Source organism: Lissotriton helveticus, chromosome 7, assembly GCF_964261635.1.
Source record: "Lissotriton helveticus chromosome 7, aLisHel1.1, whole genome shotgun sequence".
NCBI classification, from domain to species: Eukaryota; Metazoa; Chordata; class Amphibia; order Caudata; family Salamandridae; genus Lissotriton; species Lissotriton helveticus.
The window spans coordinates 827,034,855-827,061,586 of record NC_136068.1 but is presented as its reverse complement, the minus strand read 5'-3'; the positions used below and the strand labels follow the sequence as shown (position 1 = coordinate 827,061,586).

General features: G+C 47.0%; 1 protein-coding gene across 1 annotated transcript in view; it reads left to right on the top strand.

Moving 5' to 3' along the window:
• The window catches only part of LOC144769298 (collagen alpha-1(XXIII) chain-like), an 892,027-nt gene that overhangs the window by 156,766 nt on the left and 708,529 nt on the right, over positions 1-26,732 (top strand). The window lies entirely within an intron of this gene.

The following is a 26,732-nucleotide window of genomic DNA, read 5'->3' as shown; positions in this document are numbered from 1 at the left end:
GCAATCTGCCAGTACCCTGAAGTCAAATCAAAGGTGCTCAGGTACTGGGCAGCTCCCAACCGATCCACCAGCTCATCAGCTCTGGGGTTGGAGTACGCGTCAGTTTTGGTGACCACATTGAGCCCACGGTAGTCCACGCAGAACCGAAGTTCTGGGGTGCCACCGGGGGTAGCAGCTTTCTTAGGCACTAAGACCACTGGGCTAGCCCAGGGGCTGCTGGAGGGCTCAATAACCCCTAGCGCCAACATCTTGGAAACTTCTTCCTTGATGCTGGCTCTGACCTTGTCAGCCACTCTGTAAAACTTCTGTTTCACAGGCAGACTGTCTCCAGTGTCCACGTCATGGACGCACCACTTGGTGACACCTGGGTCAGGGAGAACAGGGGGGCGAACTGACCCAAGACTTGGCGACAGTCCTCCTGCTGCTCTGGGGTCAGGGGGGGGGGAGAGGACCACACCATCCACTGACCCATCTTGCTCCTTGACTGCCAGGAGGTCAGGGAGAGGATCACTATCCTCCTCCCCTCCCGCATCTGTAGCCATGAGCATAGTCACTTCTGACCTCTCAAAGTGGGGTTTGAGGCGGTTCACATGTAGCACTCTCAGGGGCTGCCTGGGAGTCTTCAGGTTAACCATGTAGGTAACCTCGCTCTTGCGCTCCACCACCTCATATGGCCCAGACCACTTGTCACGGAGTGCACAAGGCTCCACTGGCGCCATCACCCACACTTTCTGACCAGGGTGGAACTCAACCAGAGAAGTGTTCTGGTCATACCACCTCTTCATTTCCTCCTGGCTAGCCTCCAGGTTCTCTTGAGCGAGCTTCCTGAAGCGCTTGGTCTGGTTGCGAATGGCCAGCACATAGCTGAACACATCCTGAGGGGTTTTCCCACGGGATTTCTCCCACCCCTCCTTCACCAGAGTAAGAGGCCCTCTGACAGGGTGGCCATACAGCAACTCAAAGGGACTGAACCCTAAGGATTTGGGAGGCACCTCCCTGTAGGCAAACAGGCATGGTAACAAGACATCCCATTTCCGCCTCATGGGCTCTTCCAGACCCATAATCATGCCCTTCAATGTGCGGTTGAATCTTTCAACCAACCCATTTCCTTGAGGGTGGTAAGGAGTGGTGAATTTGTATGTCACCCCACACTCCGCCCACAGGGACTTCATATACTTAGAAATGAAGTTTGTCCCCCTGTCCGAGACCACCTCCCTGGGAAATCCCACCCATGAAAAGATTCCCATCAGGGCACGGCCCACCACTGGGGCTGTGACTGTCCTGAGCGGGATGGCTTCCGGGTACCGAGTGGCATGGTCCACCAAGACCAGGATAAACCTGTTGCCTAGGGTGGTCTTGGGGTCCAGGGGCCCCACGATGTCAATGCCCACCTGCTCAAAAGGGGTGCTCACCACAGGAAAGGGTTGGAGGGGTGCCACGCACTTTCCTCCGCTCTTGCCACTGGCCTGACAAGTTTGGCAAGATTTACAAAAGGCAGAGACGTGCTTCTTCATCTGGGGCCAGTAGAAATGGGTGACAAGCCTGTGATAGGTCTTGTCTTGCCCCAGATGTCCTGTGAGAGGCACGTCATGAGCCAGACCCAGTAGGAAGTTCCTGAAGCGCTCCGGTACTACCAGCACACGGGCTGCGACGGGCTCAGCGAACTTAGGCTCACTATAAAGTAAGTCATCCTCCCAGTAGATCAAATGCTCCTTGGACCCCAGGCCTGCGGCCTGTTCGGCAGCCTGCTGCCGCACACCAACGAGAGAAGGGCACTCCTTCTGAGCCTGGCAGAATTCCTCCCTGGAGGGACCACCTTCTTGCTGCCACTGGGACAGCTCAGGCAATTCCCCTAGTTCGGCCACCTGCTCCCCTGTAGGTTCCAGGGCATCCCCTCCGGGTCTGCTTCCTCCTGGACCGTGGGAACAGTGGGGGCTGGTTTCCCGCGCCCTCTACCCCTTCCTCTCTTGGCAGGTACCTGGGCCATTGTCCCAGGCTCCAGTTCTGCTAGACCGCCCTCTCTGGCTGTCATTGCACGGGTGGACACACAGATCCACGCAGGCAAACCCAACATCTCCAAGTGAGTCCTGTGCTCCACCTCTTTCCATGGGGAACTCTCCAGGTCATTACCTAATAGACAATCTACAGGCAAGGCATCACTTACAACAATTTCCAAAATACCGGAGACCCCTCCCCATCCAAATGGAACATTTGCCAACTTGCAGTAGCGCACTGAACTGTCAGAAGCCACCACAGGCCGGAGTACCTTGGGAACAATTTGCTCTTCAGACACCCACCGACACCTGACAGATGTCACGCTGGCCCCTGTGTCTCTCAGAGCCTCTATTTCCTGTCCATTGATGGTCACCTTCTGCCCGTATTTCTTAGTGTTTTGGGGCAGCAAAGTTTCCTGGGCCATCTCTTGGTCTCCTAGAGAGACAAGGGTCATCAATGCTAACCCCTTCTCCCCACTAGAAATCAAATCCCCTCCCATAGCTACACTGGCTAATGCCAGAGCTGGAGCTGGAGCACCAGTGGGTGCTGATTTCTTCTTTGGACATTTGGGGGCAATGTGCCCCACCTCCCTACATGAATAGCAAGTAAGTGGGGCCCTTTTGTCCTGCAGGCCCTTAGGGGGCCAGGACTTTTTAGGCTTGGGGGGTTGCGACACCTTCTCCTGGGAACCATTTTGGGGCCCTTTAGAAGACTCCTTATGATTACCCGTGTCCCCCCCACTCTTCTGCTGGGGACCCTGTCCACCTTTGGCTGGGGTACTTACCACCCCCTTGTGGACCCTGGTGCTAGTCCAGCGGTCCGCCTCTTTAGCAAGCTCACTGGGGTCAGTTAACTTGCTATCCAAAAGATGCTGGCGCAGCTCTGGAACACATAAACTACTTAAGTGCTCCCAACTAATCAAGTGACACAACCCCACATAATCAGTAACTTTGCTGCCCTTTATCCAACCTTCCAGTGCACGCGTGTACATACTCACACACTCCACCCAAGTACTTGAATCAAGCTTCTTGAAGTTCCTAAACTTCTGGCGGTACTGTTCTGCAGTGAGCCCATACCTGAGGCACAAAGCCTCCTTCATAGCGGGGTAGGCTAAAGCACCTTCTAAGGGTGCCAAAACATCCCTCCCAGAGGCCTCAAAATGCTTCCACAATCCTGCCCCCAATTCTTCTCAGGCACTTCATTCATCGTTAAGGCAAGTTCATACGCTCTGAACCACGCATAAATATCCTCACCCCTCTGATAATTCTGTACCAGGTCCTTTGGTATGTATACCTTACCCGCCTGTACTGGTTGTGCGCTGCCACCATTATAACTGGACTCCACCTTTTTTAATTGAATGTCCAGCTCCTTCATGCTCAACTCATGAGCCAATTGGAGTTTCCTCTCCTCCGCCTCTGCTTGTGCTTTGAGCTTAAAAAGCGCAATCTCATGGGCCCTAGCTCTCTGATTCTCCTCCAACTCCTCTGGAGAAATACCCCTACCGGAGTGGTTGCTGCCGGTCCTAGACTCTGGCTTCCTCACTGGCAATTCACGGGACACAAAAGCATTCTCCTGTGTGCCTCCCTCTCCAATAGTAGCTTCTGGATCACCATGTTTGGCCTCTCACCAGGCTCTCAGAGCTTTCTGTAGCTCTTCCTTGTTTGCGCTGCCCCTTACTGGGCATTCAAGCTGTTTGCAGAATTTCCTCAGTTGCTCCTTGTTATAGGTGAACAACTCCTGGATTTCAAATTCCACTTCCACTTCTCCATTCACGCTTGGCGCGTTCTGAGACATGATGCTTCCTAACCTTTCCAACTAAAAAGGTTTCACCAAAAAGAAAAAATCTTGCGCAACCTGTGCTGCTAAACTAGACTAGTGATGTACAAGAAATCACTGCCGGTCAAGTGCAATTATTAGTTCAAAATCCCACCGCTGCCACCAATGTTAGAACTGGGGGTCTCTAGTTGGCAAAGGTAAGTACCTTAGACCAAGTAGGGACCCTTGCTTCTAGTCAGGGTGACGGAATAACCCTCTGAGATAACCCCTGCTCACCCTCTAGGTAGCATGGCACGAGCAGTCTAGGCTAAACAGAGGCAATGTGGATAATATTTGCACTTAACACACCAGTAATCCCCAATCCACCACAAACTGAGACCACACAGGTAGGTATATTTTATAAAAATCTATAACTTTATCTAGTTTCAGCAAAGTAAATCAAGCAGTTGCACGATAATTACTTCATTATAAAATGTTGCACTTAAACTTAATGGTTGTCCTTGTAAGTAGGAAGTTCTTAATCAAAAATGTCTCAAGTCTCTTCAATCAGCAAGTATAAATAATGCCACTGATTTATAGTTAAGTAGCTCTCAAAACGAGCAAGGAAAACAATGCCAGCGTCTTAAATTGCCACGACAGTCAGCCCCTGGCGTCAGGGACTCTAAGCGCTTCAAGCCCGCCTCACCGGAATGCTGGGGGGAGTGGGACTCCCTTCCCCTTGCTTAGTATCGCTTCAGGCTCCCAGGCGTGCCTCGCCGGTCAATGCGCACTCGCGCTCCAGGCCGGCCGATCTCAGGACGCTCTCCGCCCGCTCTCGGTCCTCCAGGGAGCAGAGGGGAGCAGAGACGGCAGGCCGGGGGCTGGAGCACTCTGCAGAATCCCTCGGCGAGGTCCGGTCAGTCTTCCCCGGTCCCGGCGGTGATCACGGCGATTCCTCGGCTCCTCGGCAGCTTCAGTCGAGGCAGCCAATCCCGTCGCGGCTCTCCTGATGAGCCCTCTGAACGCGAGGCCGCCAACCAATGGCAGCGCGGCCTCGCTGATGACGCTCCACTCCACCAACCAATCCCGTCGCGGCTCTGGTGAGGGGGCTCGGCTCTCTCACCCAATCAGAGCGCGGCGGGCTCGATCTTCAGAACGCAAACACCGGAAAGATACGGGGCACTTCCACGGGGGTTACTGACCCCGGGCTGCGACGGTGACACGGCCAGCAATTGTTTTTCAGCGCTCCTTGCGCTTTTGAGGCCCACAAGTCTACTGTCTGGACCACACACGTGTCGATGAACACGTCGATCTTGGCCACGCAGCAGGATGGGTCAGCGCAGCGCTCTCAAGCAGATTAGAGAGCAGCCTGTGCGCTACGCAGGCAAACTACAGGGTTTCACGATCTCCTCGCCACACAGCAGCTTCAGGGGGTACAGCAGAGTCTTGCAGTCCTTGGGCAACCTTTATGTCCCTGGGTTGCAGACAGGGGGCCAGCTCCTCTCAGGCCCTTGGAGATTCCAGTTTGTAGACACAGCACACAGCAAAGTCTTGGCAGTTTCAAGCAGGTAGGGTCACAGCACACAGCAAAGTCCCTTTCTCCTCCTCAGCTTTCAGTTGCCCAGCAGAACAGGTCAGCCCTTAGAGCACACAGCAAGGCAATCTTCCTTTAGTTCTCCAGCAGTCCTTCTTCCAGCAGAGGTTCCTTCTTGAGTGTAGAATCTTGGAATCTAAACTTCTGTAGTCAGGGGTCCTTTCCTTATACCCCTCAATGTCTTTGAAGTCCTTTGAAGTCTTTGTGCAAGGCGGCCCTGAGCCCGGTCTAAACCAGTTCTGGGGGTTGCTGAAGCACTGAGGTGTTTCTGGTTTTCTTCTTCCTGTCAGCTTCAGGGTCAGAGGTGTCAGTGGGCCGGCAGAAGGGAGAGCCAGCATGGTGGGCAGGCAAGCACAGCCCGGCACTGTCAGGCGCTATCTCCTCCCACCTCCCTGGCAGCAGATGTGGCCTTTGATCCCCGGGCTGACTCCGACCCCCTCCTCCGGGGGTTCTGCAGCCCCCGTCACCCCCAGACCAGACAGGCATTCCACAAACCCAGGCACACAGAAAGGTTTAGACAAGAGAACAGCCACTTTCTAAAAGTGCTATTCTCCAACACAGGATTTAAAAACAACCTTCACTAAAAGATGTGTTATTAAATTCTGAGTTCAGGGATATCTTTCACTCATGTCCCATCTTGTTACTATGGGGAGATAGGCTGGTATCACATGGGGCCAGCCTCCTCCATGTTACTCCATGGAGCAAGATAGCCTTACAGCAGTGAGCACATAAAATGGCTGCTGCCCACTACCAGAGCATGGGACCTGCACTAGTACATGCTCTACCTTATCCATACACTGCACCCTGCCCAGGGGGGTACCCTGAGCCTTCCATAGGGGTGTGTGATGTGCACAGACAGGGAAGGGTTAGGCCCAGCCAGTGGAGACACTGGCTAGGGGGACAGGCAGTCACAGACTGCACACAGGCCCTGCGCTGGCAGGCCTGAGTCACCTTTTTAGGGCTACTCATGTGGGTGGCGCAATCTGCGCTGCAGGCCCACTAGTAGCATCTGTCATCACCAGCCCTGGCACACATAGTGCACTTTACTAGGGACCTCATGGTGATACAAATATGCCAATCCGGTATATTCAATCAATATGACAATTTACAGAGGGAGCACTTACACTCTGACACTGATCAGCAGTGGCAGAGTGTCCAAAGCATCTAAACCAGCAAAAACGAAATCCAGCACAGCATCAAAAACACATGAGTCAGAGGCAAAAAGATGGGGGAAGAACCACGCCAAAGGTGTCAGGTCTAACACATAGGCAGAAAGCACTTTTTATTTTATTTATTTATTTATTTATTTATTTTATTTGTGCGTTTTTATATAGCGCGGACTTTACCCGAAGGTGTCAGAGCGCTTCACAATAGGAACAGAAGTGATACATGAGAACATTACAAGTGAACAAAATACAAAAGCAAACGTTACATTAAATGAAGCAAAAAAGACTATCGTGAGCCAAGAAAATACAAGAGGTAGCAAACAGTGCATTACAGGAGGAAAAAGTGACGTGTGCAGGTTACAAAAGCGTACAAAGTAAACATAGAGGTATAATACTGCAATATATGGAGGGCACTCAAGCACAAGAACAAACGTTACGTAGAATACCCCAGACACACTTTGTGTGTCAGGGGTATTCAGTCGTTGTATTTTTTTTTATATAGTAAAAACAGCCCCCCACCAGCTTTGGGCTAACTTGCCTGGTAAGCATTTTCACCAAACATGTTCCTGCTTCTTTCTGGGAGCGCTACTGGCGACAAGATAAAGAACCCTCTTGGTGTGCCTCCATGTCTTATCCATCCCAGAGCTACCATCCACTCCATGTAAGTTTAGGACATTTGAACAACTAGTATCTATTCAATGGACTGACATCCAATGTCATCTTTGAATGAAACCATTTCATCCCACAAGGCACTTTCTATACAGTTTAATAAATATGGATGACCCAGCATTACCGGAGCTCTATGGCCAACTATAAACCATGCTTTTGTGCATATTCTGTAGTCACTAAATGTATTGAGCCGTTGTTGTATTGTCTCACCAGTCATGTTCACCACCAATTAATAGTTCTGCTTCTAATGGCTCTATGTACTGCTACGACACAATGCACAGCTTTGTAACAGAAACGCGTCTCTAGTAAACTAATAAATGCAAGTAATGCATTGAGCAATCTGTTGTTCTTGCAGTGGGGTTGCTGTATCTGTCTGCTATTTCGCAAATATAGTTGTTTCCTGCTGTGCCTAAGTTGTTGCAGGTTTTAGGAAGATGGAAACCATGCATCCGATTCCTGTCTGGAGTCCCACCTCGTACTCAGCCTGTCTGCGTGAATGTCTTATCTCCTTTGTCACTGATGCTGGAAAATCCAAATAAAAACACCCATACAGCAACATTTGGGGAGTGGTTTTAAGGGAAGGCGAGAGTTTCTTTATTGTGATTTCTAGGCTTTAGCATTTTTGAAGACATGTCAGTGGGGGTTAAGAAATCTCTTTCAAATGCCCCAAACTAAAGTCTCCAAAGTTTGTGTTTGCAATGCTATGTAATTATGCTGCTGCATACTACTTTTTTTCGTTGCGCATTGTTCTTTAAATATTTCTTGAAAGGTTACGCTGAATGTTTTCCAACCATTTGTGAGCTGCGTCTTTTTTGTTCCTGGTAGTAATGGCCCTTCTAACAATCAATGCCCAGGCTCTTTGTCCGCCCTGCAGTGCAGAAAAAATGTTTGAAAGGAGTGAGCCAGTCTCCCTGTGGGGTTGTACTTCTCAAGACTAATAGCTCTGAAGGGGCCTGCTTTCTCCTTCCTTCTTTGCAAAAGAGGTTATTAGGTATTTTAGAGCAAATTTGAAGGACAAGTTTTGTCCACAAATGAGGAAAGTTCAAAGACATTCATGGCAGTGTGCTGCAGAGAGACATATTAGCGTCTATTAGCCACAACTGAGCAATGGCTTGGACTTGGTAATGAAAATAATGACAGTGTAGATTCATTGTAAAAGGTTGTTTCCCCCCACTCTGTCAGGAATGTGGGTTTTATGCTTAGGCTAGTTCAATAAGTTAAGCTCACTCTAATTGCTTGATTTCATATGTAAAAGGAGTAATGTATACAATAGTTAATTAGCACTGAAGTAATGTGTTTCCGTTGAAGGGGGAGGAGGGGGGGGGGGATGAAAAAGCCCAAGATTCAGCGTTTATAGCAAATAATGTATGTTCCATATACATTGGATTTTTTTACAATACTACTTACAGTTTATAAAACCTACTTGTACCTCTGGAATGCAACTGCATTTTGCATTTTTATAGATTTGCACATAATGCAGTATGTGCAACTTAATTACAATTCCTTGCAACAGTTAACTGGTCACCTTTTGACCTTTGATTGCTATATTCAGGCAATCAAGGGGTGAGCCATTTTGCCCAGTTGGAGTTAACATCTCCTATTGATTGAGTAATGGAAGGGATTTTATCTGCAGCATGAAATAAAAACACTAGATATTTTAATTCAAATGTTGGAATTGATGATTTCATCCTTGTCCCAAAAGTGTTTTGTGTCACTAAACATATATATTGATGTTTACATCATAGTTTTCAGAATAGCAGTTATTTCAAGAGTGCACTAGTAAATTAGAAAATAAAAACATTTTTCATTTCTTTTTGAAGTCTGTGTTGAACCTTAAAGTGCCTCTCAAGAAAACACTAGTAGTTCTGTACAATGTGTGTAGTATAGTGGTGAGTACTTAGGCTCAAGTGTGTGATTACAGAGTAAACTCGAAACAAAAGTGATGTTTAAGAACACAGCTTGGATATAAGCGGTGTGTATATGTGGGCTTGCTCTTTAAGAAACGCAGACTGTATATGTTTACATATTCTATTTTACTTGTGGACATAGGAAGTACAGTGTTATTAAAATGGTGTTCCTATGTTTCCTTGCAAGCAATGCCCCCACTGTGAATAACGATAGGTAAGGATGGCAACAAGGGATTTTGTTCAAACAACAAATTAACAAATGAATGGATCATTTAGGATGTATTAGAATGACATCACAACGTAATTGAAAGTTGTACAATGCTTTTGATATTAGGAAAATCAATTTCAAGATGCAGGTGTATTTATGTCAAATTTTATATGGAAACTCAAACCTGAAATTACAGGGGTTCAGAATATCAATCTCATAGTACATTGACAATTGCAGTACTTTTCAAAGTTAGCATGACATTTATCAATGTATTTTAAACCCACTTTCTGGTCATACAGTTAGTGCCTGTCTCCCACAGAAAAGCTAGGCTCTGGATGAAATTTTAACAATCTTAGTTATTGTTTGTTTATTGGGTTTCCCTTTTATATTTAATACCCATTGTGAATTCCATCAGCAGACAAATCATACCGAGTATGAACTCTGGCATACAACTGCTGCAGAAAAGGTTGCTCAATCCCCCCTTTGCAAAAGAGCTTCAACTAATAAGGAAATGGGCATCAATGTGGAGGAGAGTTTTAATCAAGGCGGGACTAAGGATCTTTTACTGATTTTGACACATCATAAGGTATTTACCCACCTCCTGCAGCCATTTTGTTTAGAGGCAACTCAGGCAAGCTCATTGCGAGCAGAAGATCTGTGATTTCTGTACACACTAAATCAGGTTCTTGACATATCAAGAGGTGAAATCTCTGAACTAGGTCACATAGTGTTCATTACTCCCCAAGAAGTTTTACTTATTAGAACGTTCAAGTCAATAAATAATACATAATTATCTAATAACTGTAATTTTTTTAACTGAGACTCCCCACCAACTCAAAGAAATATTTTTTAACATATTTATTGAAACCCTGGTCATATTATTGATATTGCTTTGTCCCAGTAAAACAAGAAATGCACCACTTGCAAATGTTGCCTGGGTTTTAAATTGTATTCTTGTTTATAATGTTTGAACACTATTTTTATTGATGTGAAAGGTTCTGTAATGTTGCAACAAAGTTTTCTATACAGATAAAAAAAGCATTAAAGACATATTAATAATATAATTTGACAACTTTTATTAAATTGTCCAGGGGTAGAGTCTCCCATTATTCAATTACAACAAACCACAATTTTAATTTACCTTTTTCATTATGGCAGTGCAGGATTCCAGTACTTTTAAACTATTTTTACAGGTTCACATTAATTCCTTAAGTCAACATTATTATTCTAGGCACCTGTATCCTTCTCACATTCCCAAACTGTAGTATATTTGTAAACATTATGCCTAAATGTTTTCTCAGGAGAATGTTCTGTTACAACTGGCTTTCTACATATTTTTATTAAGTGTTCACAGAAAGTAAAGATGTACTCTGGGTTTGAGATCTTCCTTTCAAATCTCTATTCTATTTAGTAGAAACCAATTATTCATTTGTGTGCACATTTGTGAGGAGATGCAATTTATTATATGGTTTGGCTGCGTGGGCTCACCGTGTAAATAACTCTTAGACCTGTCTTGGGTCCAGTCAGGCTCATTTGAAAACCCTTCCCTCAACCTTGGGTAGCTGTGCCTATGAGCAGTCTGGCTTTTGCAAAGGAATTGATGCACAGCATTTAGAAGTACCAACACAATTGAATACGAAAAAAAATGTGACACAAGAGAAATCCGACACCAATTTATAAAAAATATATATTTTTAATACATTTTTAGACACTAAAACGAACAAAATCCACCAGAGAGTTCCAGAAATATGAACTTTTAAGTAAACCACAGATCACAGCTTTTCACTAAAATGCAAACAATCGTTGGCAACTACTGCAGTGCGCAGTTACTTTGAAAACTTTCTAGAAAGTTGTGTTTGGATACTCCGGCCCACTTTGGGAGACCAACTTCGGCAGGGAGCAAGTCAAGGGGTCTAGTAAGACTTAGCAGGACAGTAACCTTGCAATCAAAGCAGTGTCTAGTCCATTTCCACGCTCTATGAGCAAATTCCCATAGACTTCAATGGAGTGATCCTGATGCAAGGGAGTAAGGGATACAGGATGCTGTAGATACTAATCCAGTCAATAGTGGTCTTTCTGTGACCACCCCTTGTTTCACAAACATGGTGGAGCGACTTTGGCCATAGATGTCAATGTCTTCCGAAGTACAGGTGAAGTTCAGCCAAAAACCAGTTGCCACTGGTCTCCGGTCACAGGGAAACCAGTGGTTCCCTTTAACTATGGCTAGTGCCGAACTTGGGTGACCAAACTGCACTTGACAGCTCTCCCGGGGTCCAGCAGACTCTGGTGCAAATTTTGAGTCTCAGGATCTGGCATCCTGACCTGCGCTTTAAGCGGGTAGTGGTTCACAAGCAGTTATGGCTACCAACCCTGCCAAGGCGGCTTCTTCAGCTTTTGTGGCCTTTTTTTTTTTTCCAAAAACCTTTATTGGAGCAAGCATGGAAACGTACAAGAATGGGCCCACAACCGCACGGGCTGGCCGCTAATAACAAGGCACAATGCATGAAACAGAAATGTACACCCGTGGTCAGGTACAGCTCGAGCACAAAGCATACTCTACATATATCACAGAGCAACTCAAATTTTTATTTTACAAAAGAAAAACAAACACTAAAAGGCGAATGCACGATACTTAAGGTCAGCCCAAAGAACGGAGGGGACGGTCCACGATCAGGAGAGCACACCCAGAGCCCGGAGGCTCCAATCAAGCCGGGAGGGGGGGAGGGGAGCAGCGGGGAGAACCGGAAATACAAAAAAAAAAAAAACCCGTATGGGGAGGTTCCGGGAACGCACGTCTAGGGAGATAGGACAATCTCAGCAGTGCCTACAAGGGGAGGGGTGCAAATATCCCCACGATAATCATTCCACTGGCCCCAAACCTTCGTCCACGCCCTGGGTCTGCCCCTGGCCACATAAACCGTCTTCTCACGAAACATGGACCAGTCCATGTTGTCCTCCCACTTCGAGACCTCAGGGGGCCTGGAAGCGCCCCAGAGTTGCGCAACATCCCGCTTAGCAATCATGTATCCCAGGGTAGACCATCTGGTCTGGGCCACAGAGTAGTCAGTGGGCTCCCACACATTCAACAGACATCGTCGTGGCTCCGGCCGCAGGGCAACACCAGTCACAGCAGTCATCACCTCAAGCACAGCAGTCCAGTAAGCCGCTACCACCGGGCACTCCCAAAGGATATGTAAAAAGGTCGCACTCAAACCACAACCACGCTTACATAGCCCATCCGAAGAAAAGCCCATCGTCACCAGACGCGGACCCGTGACATAAACTCGATGAAGAATCTTAAGTTGAACCAAACGGAGACGGGCAGGAATGGCCACCTCCTTGGGAGAAGAGAGTGCCGACTGCCAATCCTCGTCGTCCAGTTCCAACCCATCGCCAACCCAAGCCTCCCGAAGTCGGACCAATAAGTCCGCCCGATTATTGATCAATTTCTTGTAAATCAGAGAAATAGTACTATCGGGAAGATGCCCATCAAGGACATGGTCCTCGAGGGGGGAAGATTCAGGCAGGGTCTCATCAGGAACCAAAACTGAGGCGAGGGCGTGCCGGACCTGCAGGTAGCGAAAAAATTCCCTACCACTCAAACCATATTCCGCCTGGAGGGCCTGGAACGACTTCACACAACCGTTCGAGCACACATCACCCACCTTACAAATCCCAATCATATCCCAGCGGTCGAAACCCTTGGTAGACCAAAGTCCGCCCAAACGTTCCGAGGCATAAAGCGGCGTCGCCAACGTCAAGCGATCCTCCCACCCCAAACTCACATTCGCAGCTCGCCATACAGTTACTGCGATCTTGGATGGGCCCACAAGATGGCGCCCGGCCGGTCGAGAATAAAGTGCTCTAGTAAAGTCCCCACCCGGAAGCTGGAATCTGTCCATCTCGAATGCAGGATTACGACCCGGGGAAAACATCACGTGATTAATGGCGGACAACTGGGAAGCCCAGTAATATCGCTTGATATCGGGGAGCGCCATGCCCCCGTCATACCAAGGGATGGTGAGCTTTGCGAGCGCGATACGCGGACGCCCATCCCATATCAATTGCCGCTGAAGACTCTCAATCTCTTGGAAATAGGTCTTAGGAATAGCGTCATAGGAGTTTTGGAGCGCGTAAAGGAATCGCGGCAAGGACATCATTTTAAACAGAGCCGCCCTGCCCAAAGGAGACAAAGGAAGCTTACGCCAACGGGCCACATCCAGGCGCAATCTAAGCAACGGTGGGAGGAGATTACGCTCAAAGCGGAGCGTCGGGTCCAACGTAATAAAAATCCCTAAATACTTGAAACCCGAGTGGACCACCTGAATAGGAAGTCTGCTCGGCAAGGGGGGCAAAACCCCCAAAAGAACATATACACAGGACTTGGTCCAGTTAATAACAAGGCCCGAATTGGCTCCAAAGGAAGCAAGAACGTCAAACAGAACAGACAGAGATTTACGCGGGGAGGTGAGATATAAAAGGATATCGTCCGCGTAAAGCGAAACGCGGTCCTCAAAGTCCGGAGACCAGCGGATCCCCTTGAGGGAAGGTTCCCACCGAAGCCAAGCAGCCAATGGTTCCAGGGCGAGCGCAAACAGTAACGGAGACAAGGGGCATCCCTGACGGGTACCCCTACCAAGGGTGAAAGGAGCCGAGACCCTACCATTCACCACTACTTGCGCCAGAGGTTCCGCGTACAGTAACTGGACCCAACCAATAAACTCAGGCCCAAAACCAAATTTCTCAAGAGCCGCCCAAAGATAAGGCCACTCCACCGTGTCGAAGGCCATGGAAGCATCCAACGATGCCAAAATGGCCGGCTCCGTCAGAAGCCCCGCCCCCGCAATCGCGCCATGAAGACGACGCAGGTTCAGAGCCGTGTTGCGATGCGGGATAAATCCAGATTGATCCGGATGGACCAAGTCACTAATGACCGTCAAGAGACGGGATGCCAGGAGTTTCGCCAATACCTTGGGTTCAACATTTAGCAGGGATATGGGCCTATAGGAGGAACAAAGATCACGAGGTTTACCCTCCTTGGGGATGACAACTATTGTGGCCAGTCTCTGATCATAAGGGAGAATACCCCGTTCCCGGGACTCCAGAAACATGGCGCGAAGATACGGAGCCACCCTATCGGGACGCAACTTGTACAATTCGATTGGCAACCCGTTCGGGCCCAATGCTTTGCCCGAACGGAGGGAACGGATGGCAGTAGCTATCTCATCAACCGTAAAGGGGGAGTCCAACGCCACACAGTCTAAATCGGAAACAATGGGCAGGGCTATATCACGCAACAAAAGGCGAGAGTCAACCACTTCCCTCTCAGACACAGGGGTATACACCACACGGAAGTAATCGGCGAACCGGTCAACTATTCCAATCGGGTCCGTTACACTCACACCACTCGCAGACTGAATCACGGGTACCACACGATTAGCTCTCTCCTTCTTATCCAGCCATGCCAGCAATTTACCCGCTTTGTCACCCACATCATACAAACGACCCTGTTGCTCCCGAAACATCACTTTGGCGGCATCTGTGACCACGGACTTATAAGCAAATTGTTTCAGACCCAGGGCATGGAGCTTCTCAGGTGTGACACCAGATTCCAAACCCTCCTCCAATGCAGAAATCTCCCCCTCAAGATCAACCACATCTCTATTTCTCGCTCTCTTAGCCTCAGCAACAAGGGAGAGGGCCTGCCCACGAATCACGGTCTTAAAGGCCTCCCATAGGGACACAGCAGAGGAAACCGACCCCTCGTTATCCAGAAAATACGAGTCCAAGGACTTAAGCAAAAGGGTGCGGGTCTCGAGGGAGGTGAGGTACCACGGATTAATGGGGGCCACCCGGCCCACTGCCTCCACCCCAACCTCAAAACGAAGCCAGAGCGGAGAGTGGTCAGAGATACCCCTGGGCAGGTGCACAATCTCACGCACCTCTGGGGACTGAGCCGCAGGCATCAGGAAATAATCCAGCCGAGACAGACTCCCATGGGCCCCAGAGTGAAAGGTGTACTGAAGCTGCGTAGGATGCAAAAGCCTCCAGCAATCCACCAGGCCAAAGGTATCCAAAAATCCACCCAACCACTGCTGAGCCGCAGGGGTATCCCTAGGGGGGTGGCGATCGTGGAGACCGGAGACTACCGAATTAAAATCACCAGCCAGAAAGAGAGTACTATCAGGGAGGTCCAACAAGACACGGCCCAAATCTGAAAAGGTAGAAGTCTGCAAGCCGGGGGGCACATAAACAGTTAATAAGGAGAGGGCACGGCCTTCATATCGACCCACAAGAACAGCATACCGCCCCCGGTCATCCTGAATAACATCATCAATAGCCAGGGGGAGGGAAGCCCGGACAAGGATACCCACACCCCTGGAACCCGAGGTAAACCCCGAATGCGCTACGAGGCGATAGCCCCACCTATTCATTGCATGACAAACATTGCCTATCAAATGAGTCTCCTGCAGGAAAACAATGTCAGGAGATAAACGTCGTATACATTTCAACACCACACTTCGCTTGATACGATCTCCCAGACCATTAACGTTCCACGAAACAAATCTCAACCCGCTACCCCCATCCCACCCGAAAAAGCCCAAACCCCCCACCAATTAGCATGACCATAAAAAGCAGTCCAGATACAGAATAAAGTCGCCTTGAACACAGAACACACAAACAACAAACTTCCCAACCACCCACCCCCCAGGTAACAAGAAAACACCCCCCACCCTGCACCCCTGCAAAAAGCTAAAAAGCCACCCCAACCTGCAGTGTGCCTGTCGCCCAAGAACCCCTATTCTACACAAAGACCCCGGAGGAGGAAAGGCTCTGTCCCACCCGCCTCCCGATCAAACCAATGACGAGAAAAAGATCATACATCAAAACACATGTGAGGTAGAGGAACATAGGCTTACATCCCTGGAGAAGGTATACAAAACAAGGCATCAGTCAAAGATGAAATGTTCAGCTCTCTACGCCACCTTCAGCACCGCCCGGGTGGGCTTCGGACTCAGTCTCAGGAGGTCGATGAGGCAGGGAGTCAAGCCAGTCATTCACAGCATCTGGCCGATCAAAGAAGAAAGTTCGATCATTATACTCCACCCGCAACCTGGTCGGAAAGAGCATTGCGTAACGCATCCCCATGTCCCTAAGACGCTTCTTGGCACCACGAAATCCCATACGCTGCTTCTGGACCTGTTGGGAAAAGTCCGGATAAAAGTTCACCGTGGCATTCTCAAAGGCCACCGGGCCCTTCACCCGCGAGGCCTGCAGGATAGCGTCCCGATCTCTATAGTGGAAAAGCTTTGCAACAATAGGTCTCGGCGGGGCGCCTGGCTTGCCCTGGCCCCCCGGAACACGATGTGCGAGCTCCACTGCGAAAAATTTACTAAGGCCAGACGGGGAAAGGTGGTTCTGGATGAGGTCTTCAACCAGGAGATCAACCGAGTGGGGTTCTGGATTCTCCGGCACACCAACCACGCGAACATTACAGCGACGTGCCCTGTTCTCAAAATCCTCCAAGCGCCGGGTCATGAAATCGTTCACCCTACGGAGATTGCCAATCTCCGTCTGAATATCAGAGACGTCCGTCGTGAGGCCGGATGATTTGATATCCAACGACTTCACCTTTTCGTTCGTCTTGGAGAGATCGGCTCGAATCAAATTCACCTCAATTGCCACAGTGTCAAGTTTGTGGGCCAAGGTTTCGTACTGTTGGCCTATGGATTCCCTCATGCCAGAAATGGCGCCCATGATGTCCTGCAAGGAGGGCTCCGTCGACGCATCCACCACTTGATCGGACGCAATGGGACCGGGCAGGGCAGCTCCGGGGGACCCTTTAGAGTGGGTATAACGATCCATAACATTAGATTGAACCGGACCCCCGCGCAGAGGTGTCTTCGTCTTGCGCGTCTCTCGGTCCCCTCTGCCCGCCATTTTGAAGATGCGTCACGAGTAAAGTCACCAGGGTCGACGGACCGGGCACCAGAAATGGAGGCCCCGGGACCAAAGGACTACAAGAGGGGTATCACCAGGATAGAGACAGCCCACTCCAGGAACAGTGCAACCAAGGGCCAGACAACCTACTCGTGTCCCGGCCGCAGCTCTGGCCCGACCCTCTCACCAGTGTCCCAGTCTGAGGCAGAAACGAAACCGAAACTTAAGAAGGGGACCCGCAAGACCAATCCCCCTGCCGTTGTTGTTCAACTCCAAGACGGCCACCGAACCTCACCCAGTCCCGGGCGCACTTCGAGGGTGGAGCCCAAAAGTTCAATTGAACATAATTCAGGCACCCGATGTCCAAATCAGTTTCTGAAAGGTCCAGGTAGATCAGCCCAACGTCCTCTATATGAATCCTCGCAAAAAATCAGGATTAAAGCAGGATATTAAGCCGGGAGCGGCGGGGGTCCGGAGAGCGCTGTGCTCACGCGGCCATCTCTGATGCCCGCCAAGCTCCTCCCCAGCTTTTGTGGCCTTGATGCTGCAACAGGAAGACATCCAACTAACTCTTGCGTTCACTTCTTCTATCTGGTGCTCAGGGATGACTTTTCCTTGAGCAGGGCACCACAGGCTCAGCCTTCTCTTTGCTAGCCCAGGAGCAGCAGGTGCAGTCCACTCTTTACTGTAGACCCTTTGCCAGGGCAAGGGAACAGATGGGCAGCCCTTTGTGGTCCTGTCTCCAGTGCAGATGAAGTTCTGAGGTCTGAGTGCCAGTTGCTCCATTTCTATGCTCACAGCTTGCCCTCTGGGGATGCAGTGACTACAAGCCAATTGGCACCAGGCCCCCCCGCATAATGATTTCCTGCAAAGTGCTGCATCTAGCTATCCCAGTGTGCAGCATCCTTGCCACTCCCAAGATGGCAGGACACCTATCTGCTGTGTAGCTTAGTCGTTCACCCTAGAGTTTTGGACACCAGAGGGCTGCTCCCCCACGGGAAAACCAGTTTGGTGACTTCTTTTCCCTCTCTGTCCCAGATGCCAACCTATTTACCAGAACAAAAGAGCAGTCCCTGTCGTATGTGTCCACCATTTGCTCTTTAAAGGCGGTGACCCTTTGAAACTTGCCTTTTGGGCTCACACCTTGTGTGGCTTCTTGCCATGGAGAAGTAACACCTCTTCCAAAGGCTAGCCTTTATTGTGTCTTTTCCTGGAAGTTGTTTACATGTCTCTGAGGAGGGCAGCATGTTGCTTTGTGGCCAGCATCTGCGAATGGCCACTGGAAAACTTCGGCAACAGAGTGGCAAATTTCTAAAGTTGCCTTTTACTTAAAAGCTACATTAAATTTGACTTGTGCACCAAGTGGGATTTAATGGAACAATTATTTTGTTTTGCAGTGAATATTTTCTGGATTCACATGCTGTGCATTAGTTTGCCATCTAGTGTTTGGGTCTGGAATTCTCCACTATTGTAGTCCTTGTATTTTTCTTTTTTTTGTTGTGCATCAAAAAGTCTTTAAACTGCAAAACTACACCTACAGGTAAGAAACTGTACAGTGCTTGAAGTACCAACTTTAGTAGTCGTATTCAAAAGTTAGCACAGTTGAGTTGTCAGCACGTAACCCTGTACTTAGCAATGGGTCTGCTAGCCTTTCCACAGTAAAAATCTAAATTTGGGGTTCTTACTGTTGAGGCATATTAAAATACATGTCCTACTTTTTAATATGCACCACCCTGCCTTAGGGCTCTATTGGCCTACTTAGGGGTGACTTTAATATGCATTAAAAAGTTAGGTCTGGATTTTGTCATTATATTAAATGGCAAAGTCGAGTTAGCAGTTTTAATCTGATCTACCAGTCTGCAGTGGCAGACTGGGAAATCAAAGGTGGCGGCTCCACCGCTAAGGCGGAGGAGCGTCGGCTTACTGCTCAAGGAGCAGTGTAAGAGCAAAAAGAAATTGATAATGACTGAAGTTATTATGATTTTATTTTTAGTATAATCACTGGCGGGCCTTGGCTCCCCTGACATCTTGGAGGAGGAGTGGTTGCTGCACTCTAAAGTGCACATGACGCTTTGGCCGGTCGTCTCGCCCCGGCCAAAGCATCATGCGCACTTTCCATTTTCTATTCCCAGGCTGCATTACAGTCTGGGTAGAGAACATGCCCAGGCCCTCTGCGCCTGTCTGAGTGCCAAGCAACGGTGCTCATACCAATCACAACGCTGCATTGCAGTGATGTGATTTACTGTGGGGAGCCTGGGTGCTTTCTGGAAGAGATGAGACGTGGGAAAGATGGAGGAGAGACACGTGAAATCTGGTAAGGTAGTTAAAATCTTTTTTCAACATAACAGCAGGACCGTTGCGACACATCTGTCTAATGGAACATATTACATTGGTGCTTCACCGGCTATCCATACCCGGATATTCTGTCTTTACAGCATTGTGCATCACCCACATAGCTATTCAGGGAACATTCTATAGATATGCCAAAAACAGAACATATCGCTAAAGACTAGCACCTCATTTAACCATGTCCGCCTACTACAAAAAGTTATTGGAGGAACAGTGTGCAGGTGGTAGAGCTTTTCAACTACTTCCCAGCAAAGATACAAAGTATACAAGGCCATATGGAGTTTGGAAAGAAGTAGTAAATACCTATGTTTTCCCTAAAATAGTGAAACAGAAGCAGCCTAGCTTCTTGACTCCACTAAACCGAACAACTACAAAGAATCAACAAAACACTCCAACCAAGTGCACTCCAAGACTGAGGACCAAGGCCAGTTCTAGGATATGCTACCATAAGGGCACAACCAATACTGACTGTAATCAAAGCAGGCCCAGGTATAGACTTAAACTTCTCTAGGTGGTCTTGTTACTTGAGTTAGAAATCCCTTAAAAAAAACTGAAGACAAGAGGCGTTTGGCAAAACAGGAACAGTTTGTTTAATTAAACATTACAGCCAGGAGAACAGTTGCGAACTGTTCATTTACAATCAGTATGTGTCCTTCTTTTATGCAAAACATAATGGGTTATAAAAGTTTCCAGCGTACTATATATGGTGAGGAATATTAGTTTCTGCCTTTGGAGTCGTAAATTAATTGTCTAATGGTTACCACAGGTGGGTTTTGACCTTGTGTTGACACAATGTGGCCAGTTGATAATGTGTCCAAATGTCCGGCATGGGGAGTGCGTGATCACTGTGTGCTAGATCCTGATTGGCTGTGTTCCTATCTCGCGTGGCATGTGACTTTTTAATTGTGTTTTATGAGCGTGCATACCCCCTCTATCTATATTTGCTTTATGGTGGCAATCTCCCTTGGCATGTCACTGTGCCTATCTGTCGAATTGATCAAGAGTTTCTTGCCCGAATGTTTGCCTGCCAGCAATGCACCCTCCCACCTGTGACCTATCAATCAGCAATCTTGGGCCTTTGTCTCAGGGCCTGCTTAGCTACGTATTGCAAGTTGAGGTTGATCTCACAACGGGCAATTCTGTTAATAAGGGGTAGATTTCATTTTTATCTATGAATTCATCGATTTCCATATTAACAGTCCTAATCATAACACCGGTTTCTGGCTGACACTAATCAGAATCTGTCTGAAATATGTCACCTGCTCTAAATTCAGAACACAGAAACAGCAATACAAGGGTAGCATGTAAACAAGAAATTCGTTAGACATGCCTAACACTTTCAGACTACCGCCATCAGCCCTTTACATGCCCTCCACAATACGGAAAGGTCATGCTTCCAGTGCACAGAGATCTGCCATCTGTCACCATGACTTATGCTGAAAAAAATTATATATAATGACTTGAAGATAAACAGCTGTCATCTTGGATGAGTTTAATATAGTTCATCCCTGTAGGTCTAAATCTGGCCGGCTGACCTGATTCAAGACTGAACACTCTAGAGCATGTTCAGTTCTAGTTAATAAAGCAATAGCTTGCATCAGGGGGGGCCTATAATGCAGTCCATCCCAGTGCATCTCACAACTCTGTTTCTTTCTAGACACCTCCATGACAAAGAATAGTAGCCTCTGCCTGCAGCAACAAACCTAGCAATGCGTCAGTGACTGTACAAAATAAATAAGCATTGGCAATGCCAATAGGGGTGGCTTTAGAGGAATGTTCAGTAATGTGAAGCATTACAAGTAAATAGCATGGGAATAAATATGCATTTGTGTGGAAGCAACAAGCTGTAGAAAAATATTCCTATAGGTTAAAAGGTCAAGTGGGAATTGCACTGTCAAAACACAACAATGGGGGCTGGGAGCGTATCTAGGTCCAGCATACATGCTTCCCAAATGTACATGTATTCACATAAAACATGCACCTCCACACACACTTCATCACGCTGCCTTATTTTCAAAAGACCTCTGGCAAAAAAACCCTGTTGAGTGGCCTGTTGGGCATTGCAGGGTCCGCCCAACGAGGAGCTGTTCGATGATGAAGCATGACACCCAGCTGGGTGTGCGAGGGCTCTGAAAAATCGGGTCCCCCAATCTGCTTGCGTAGCCTCTTCCAAGTTACTGCTTTAGCCCCATTTTTCTGTGTGACTTTAGAGGAATTGCATACTCTATGTAAATACAGTTGCACAGTCAACCAGACCTGAAAATCCATGCAGGCTAATGACTGCCTTTCTCCCATCTGTTCTGCTGCCAGAGAAGAACATCATAAAGTATCTAGTTATCTAAGACACTTTAATAGCATTCCAATGGCATGTCTGTGCCCCTGAAATTTTAAACTAAAGAAGCTGGATGAATAAACAAAATGATCACAGCTGTGTGAAGGGCAGGCACTTTTTTGAGGAGATACAACTTCTGCCCAATCAAAAAATGTACTCCTCGCTGCCAACATGTAGGTGCAGTTAAAGCCCTTTCAGTGATGCTCACATACCAGTCTGGTGACAGCTGTGCTGTCAAACCAGACAATAATAAAAAGGTGTCATCGTGGACCTGAAGAATAACTCAGTAAACTAAAGTAAATTGCCCACGCGCCATCTCTCACTCTTTACCTGCCGCTACACTTTAAGCACCACAACCCAAGACCGAATAAGAGCACCGCTCTGGTTACTCAAGCACGGCACCCAGATGTTTCCCCATAAAACACATGGCAGATGGAATTTCCTCCCAAACAAGAACTCTCCTACAGTGTACCGTGCTACCCGATCAACAGTGCACTTTGTGCCTTACAAGGGGAACGCTATACCACGTGCAATTACAATTACCTCCGTGTTTAGGTTCATGCTGTGTAAATGCCTGCATAGGAAGAAAAAAAATGCTCGTTTTAGAGGAAATCTGGCTAAGGTGTATACCTTTGAGGCTTTCATGAGGCCTTCACGGTTTACAAATATTGAATGAAAAGCAACAACAGGCGAAAATAGTTTTTCTATTTACTCTACTCCGGTTCCTCTTTGTGTAGGTAAGAAATTGGACTGGGGTAAATAAGTTGGGGTAATTTCTCATATTTTTCTTTTTTCTATCAGTGCAACACTTTTACACTGTTGTCCCTCACGTTTATACGTGTGATGTGACCCCCAATTTCTTTAGGTCTGGTGTTAACAAAGACCTTTTAATTTTACCGTCATATATAGTACACTTACAGAAAGGGTATTTTGGAGACCATCTATTGGTTTGTTCAACTGTCCTTCCCATTTTGCTTCTTCTACCCACAACATAAAGTGTGGTCTAATCCAATTGAGCCATTGATTCCTTTGTGAGTTACGGCAAAAGTCCAGGGAAACTAGTCCCTTTTAGTGCCAGGGAGTTATTGGCCATCCATTGTGTGCTTTTTATTTTTTAAATCCAGTTTTCCACTTGTCTTTTTTTATTTTTTCTCTTCTATTAAAGTTTGGCAGATCCTAATACACTACTACTGGGTCCTTGTAGCAGTTATGAATGTAAATGGGCTTTTAACCCATTCCAAGTTGGTTGTCCTTGCATCCGCAAGCATGGGCACACATTGGCCCACACAAAACGATGATCATCTTTGAATAGGCTACTTGCTCATCTCAATATAGCTACACAGGGGCTTCCACCTTTGAATGTTTTAATAAGAGACAGTTGGCTGTATGTGCACACATGAGTAGATTTTTTTTTAAAAACCTTTTAAAGTGAAGCTTTATAAAAACAAACGATTTTGGTTAAGTCAGTATGCATGGCCGCACCTACTGGGTTGGCCAATGCATGTTTGCCAAAGGATTTAGGTATAACCAAGTTTCCAGCTTTGAATTTGTGAATGGGTGATACATGTGCATTTTGCACTGTCTGCAATCTGTATGTGGGCTGGTTGAAATGTTTCTGAATTGCCCTCATCTATGTGTATTGCTAACAATTAGAGAAATGTTTTGCACGTGATACATTTTATACCTGAAATATAATTTGTTGTGAATCTGCACCATTAGTTATCCAATATAGGACATGCTGTTTAGGTATGTCTAAAGCTGACCATGTGTAAATATGTCTACCTAGGACGAAAACAGTCCCATGTTGGTCTACATTCAGCAGTGTAGCACACTCGATCTTATACTCAAGATGTTGCTTACAATAGGCTGAATTGTAGCTTTGTGTTCCAACAGATCCACCAGCAGGTTATACTGAACAGAAACATACTCTCTCGTGTTTGATTATTTAAACAAAGTTCTGTATTAATGCTCAAAATAAGGATGCATTGTAAAACTTTTTAGCGAACAATTGTGGTGTTCGTGGGAGCGTAGGAGACACTAAATTTCTGGGGGGTCTCGGGAACCCAATACAAATTGCCTGTGGTCTTCACGTCGCTGGCTCCGATAAACATGTACAATCCCAGAGTTTTGAAGAGAAATAGTGATATTAAAATAAGCTATTTTTATGCAAAGTTCAGATGCGGTTTTATCAAATACAGCCTAATGTATGGTGGCCCAAGGAGTCAAGGCATCTGCTGCCAAAGGCCAAACGCATCCTGGAGGTCAGGTCTTGAATCTCTGCACGATTTGCTTTTCATCCTTTGAAGATTCATAACATGAGTGTTACTGGGTTGGTATAATTTTAACCCCTGTAATTTTATTTTCTATTAGGGTGTGAGAACATGCTGGAAGCGCTTCATAAGCAAAGACAGTACTCTTTTTTGTTTAACAGTTTTATATAGCGGGAACTCAACCCAAAGGTATTGGAGACCTATACATGAGCACCAGTTACATTAAACAAGGTCAAATTAATTTTTTTCCAGGCACAGGAAGATACTAGGACATACTTAACAAAAAGTCATGCAGCGCAGCAAGTCACCCTGCTTTACTGCATGACAGGGAACAAGCAGGATTGCCCCGTATTTATCATAATACTGCACATTCCTGTCTTTTCCCAGTACTGGTGCACAATGTGCTACCTAGCACCATGCAGGCACCCTTACACCATGGTGTAAGGGGGCCTGCGTTGTAGGCAGGATTGTTTTTGTGCAGGAAGGAACACCTTCCGGCACAAAAACAATCCCCTAAGGCATTTTCCTCTTTCTGTGCTCTGCAAAATGCAGCACACATACAAGAGAGGAAGTAATGAGAAGAAATAAAGATATTTCATTTTGTTACATCTCCCCTGCGAAGGCGCAGCATTGTGACTCATTTCCAGGTCTACCAGTGTTGGTAAATCTGAGAATGCTTCCGAATCAATGGGTGGATGCGTGGGAATACCCATGCTACACACGGAACACCTTCGCAGGGCTGAGTAAAGCAGTGTTGTGCAGTGTTGTGTTACTTTGAATTTTCCAAGCAAGAGGGCCTTGTGTGGCTTGATAAGTCAAACTTAAGGGTTGTGTCACTTCTGCACCCCGGTTTGCAGTGGAAAAGCGATGCAACACTAGGATAATATGCCCTAAGTGATTTGCCCAGAACCACAGGATGTTGAGCTAATCTCAATACTTTAACCTGGTTTCCGAGTTCCAAAGTCTGTATCTCTAGCCATAATGCCACATCCTCTCCCTTAGATAAAATACGACAAAATGCATTTTGAGAAGCAGGTAGCCCTCCTAACTGGGTGTATGGTCAGAACAATAAATCTAACTTGCTTGCCTGCTCACTGATAATCCAAATATGTTGTGCCAAAGTGCGTTGACGTGGTTGAAAAGACTTGTTGAATACTAAACAACATATGTACTAAATATGGCTCAAAGCAGAGAGGCAACCGGGGTAAAAAAAACATCTGAACCTTGCTGGGAACCTTGAAACGGATACTCTTCTGTTTTCTATGGTCTTTTTTTTTTTTTTTACAGGCTGGGCTAATCAGAGAAGGCATCGCCTGATGTTGCTCACAAGTCTGCTACAAATGGAGTGAGGCAGTCAGGTCTGTGCATCATGAAGAGGACCAGTCAGGAATGGAGACGCAGTGTTTCTTGCCACTATGGTGTGTGTTTGGAAAGAGTGTGGTTGTTTGGGCCCATCGGCTTCTTCCTTTCAAAGGTTGTTGAACAGTGAGGCTAGCCCTGGGCACGTGTAGATTGAAAATGCATATGCCTTGCTGGGGCTGCTAAAGTGCTCAGTTACTTCTGATGCACAAAAAGTGCCGCTCCCCAAAGATACGCGCCGGTGCCCCCCAAGGGCTCAAATTAAGCACTGTTCACATTGCATGATTTTGTTTCTGACTTAAATTACTATAGTTTACTTTTAAACTTTAAATTCCACTTGGCATTAAATCCTGGGGCTATTGTTGTATATTTACCGTCTGTCTGAAAGGAAGACATAAACTGAGCGCTCACACATAATTAAGGAGATTTCCTTCAATCAATTGGATTTGAGAAACAATACTTTTCAGTCTGGTGCTTCACTTTAACTCCATTCAGTGTAAATCTAGAGTAAACTTAGAGCGCCCACCCGGTTTCCCTTTTTGCTGAACGTCTTGGTAATTATTCCTCACAGTTCTTACAAGTTCCCCCGTGCCAGTGTTTGTCAACATCCACCCGGAGCAGTTAGGAAATAACTATAGAAATCCTTAGAGGGAAAATGAGTTAAGGCTCAGAAAGGCTGGTAAATACATCTTGAGCAACCCTTTTAAAGAAAGAGTGATTTGTAATTTAAAAAAAAGCGGATTTGCATCGATTTGTAGTTGCATTTATTTAGCGTCTCATACCACTGACTTGAAGGCGCGATGCTTTGGATGGACAGGTAGCAAGCACTCCGTTATATCTTTTAGACTGTGAGGGAGAGCTGATGGGATTTCCAACAAATATTTTAGTTTGGATTCTAGACACCTTCCTCTGTGGCCTTATTTATAGTTGTTCAAGACGTTGTGTTTAGGCGGCTTGGGTTTCGGTAGTGGGAGTACCCTAGGTCTGGCTTATACAACTACTCTCAAGTGTGCCTGCACATGTTCCCAATATTCTAACAGCCTGTTTGTGGGATAATCTAGGCACCTGTTACTTCCTGTAGCTTATTTGTAAAAAATGTTCTCCTAACATTGCCAATATCTTGCATATACTGATGAGCATTCTGTGTGCAAATTTCTTTTTTTATTACATCTGTTGATGTTTGATTC